Here is a 2304-nt window from a genome sequence, read left to right as displayed (position 1 = left end):
GTGGTGAACGCCCGCTGCATTTTTGTCTGTCATTTGTGCTTTGTGTCCTAGGAAACTTTGCCCGTTCCAAAGTGGTTTGGTTGTTTGTTTCCTTTTAGGAACTTAAGTGCTTCTGTTCACAGCTGTGACTTACTTGGGACTAATTTTTGGATAAAGTGTATGGTAGGATCGAGGTTAATTTTTTCTCATATACATACCCAGTCATCGGTCACCGGCTGGAAAGACTTTCCTGTGCTCACGTCACTGCCTTGGCAACACTGTTGAAAACCAACTGCCGGTGAGCTCGTGGGTCTATTTGTGGATTCTATTCCATCTACTTGATCTATTCCAGGGGCTGGCAGCCTTTGTCTATGAAGGGTCAGCAGTCAATACCTTGGGGTCTGCAGGCACTACGGTCTCTTGCACCTCCCCGACTCTGCCAGCAGATTATGAGAACTGCTAACCAGGGGTCAGGTCCAGTAGCGAGGCGGGGCGGTCCCAGAAGTCACCTGGACGTCTCCACTCCTGTGAGCGAACTCATCAAATTTACCGTGTGCGCATGCACACACACGTGCACACTGCTCTGCTTCAGAACTGTTCTGTGCGTGACTCCTCAGTCTGTCTTCTGTAATGCAGGTTGACATTCCTATCATTCTACTGGCTACCAAACATTCCATGCAGCCGGTCTCCGTCTGTCGTCTACTTTGAAATCAAACTGTCAAATTCCAAGAAAAACATAACCAAAAGGCTTTGACTAGGAGCGTCTTTTATTTTTTAGTAGCTTTTTAAAAGTTTTATTTATTTGAGAGAGACAGCATGAGCAGGGGAGGGGCAGAGAAGAGGGAGAGAGAGAATCCCACGCAGGCTCCACATGGTCAGCGTAGAAGCCGACGCGGGGCTCGAACCCACGAACCATGAGATCGTGACCCGAGACGAAGTCAGCCACCCAGGCGCCCCCGTCCTTGCCTGTAAAGCATTTAGGACAGATCTGGGGTGACCAAAACCAGCACCGTGGCACCCGTGTTTTAGGTAAATACTGAAGAACTGGCAGAGATGGCAAGGGCAAAAGAAGCCAGCATACGCGGACTGCTGAGGGCAGCATACGCGGACTGCTGAGAATCAATGACAGGAAAGGGATCCACGTGGATGGGGGTGGGATCCAAACAAGGAAGTGGCACCAGGGTGCACAACGAACACAGGCTATGCAGTGAGTGAGGCAGCGTTAACCCCTCCACTCTCCCTCAGTGCACACGTGGCCATCGACGGTGCGTGAACACACGGCCACAGCTGTGTTCCAGGAAACCTACCCGTGAACGCAGCTGGTGCTGGATGTAGCTGACCCTGAAGCAGAGAACTAATTCCGTCCATCTGACTGGAGCGAAGGAGCTCGGGTTTTTAGGAGGCACAGGGTTTCAATAAAACAGGCTCAGAGCCAGGAATTAGGAAGGTTAGTCTGTGACGTTACGGGGTCGAGAAGTAACACTAACGATTCTGAAGCACCTACCATGAGGCAAAGAACTATTCTAGCTACTTCTCAGCCTGAAAACGTGTCCCTGTCGAGTTCCACCTGGCGGGGAAAGATGGGGAGACAGTCATTACGAGAGGGTTCGGCGGGACGCGATCACAAGCCCCTGGCCCCAGAGCCGGTGCCCTTGGTCACCCAGCACGATGCCCACAGGGTCCGGGCGTGCGCAGCCCAGCACAGAGGGTCGTGGTGGCTGGCTCGGGGAACAGCCACGCCTGTTGGCGCAGACAGGTGGAAGGCGAGTGAAAAAGGAGAGGCTGAAAAGTAGCACCACGTTTTAAACCTCATGATGGGGCACCTGAGAATTTTGCCAGCGGAGTTACCGGCAGGGATGGAGACCAACCACGTGGCCTGGAGAAGCGCAACCCACGGAGACAGTGAGGCGTCCCAGGACCAGGTGAACCACCTAAAGACCAGAGCTGGCGGGGAGTCTCCGTCTGCGGAAGTATACTTACTGGGCCCCCGTGCGCCGCTCGCGGACGGTTCGGGGTGCCTGGCTTACAGCGCTAGGCCCTGCGGACGGCACACTCCTCACTCGGGACCTGGTACACGGTCAGGAGGCCCCGCCCATTACACACCTTGTCTGCTTATTAAAGCCCAAGCGAGGCACAAGAGGAGATTTCTAGAAACAAAGAATCAGGCTTTATTTTTGCCGCAGTTATCTTTAATACAGGTACTGTATTATAGACATCTGTTAGGCTCGCGATTCGGTATGGCCAATACACAGAAGTCAGAGACTACACGAGAGCGGACTCGCTCCTGGCCCTCGGGCTGGCGCCCCCAGTACGCTTGCCTCTTTC

This window comes from Felis catus, chromosome D1, assembly GCF_018350175.1.
Source record: "Felis catus isolate Fca126 chromosome D1, F.catus_Fca126_mat1.0, whole genome shotgun sequence".
NCBI lineage: Eukaryota > Metazoa > Chordata > Mammalia > Carnivora > Felidae > Felis > Felis catus.
The sequence above is the reverse complement of the archived record's forward strand: the minus strand, read 5'-3'. Positions refer to the sequence as shown.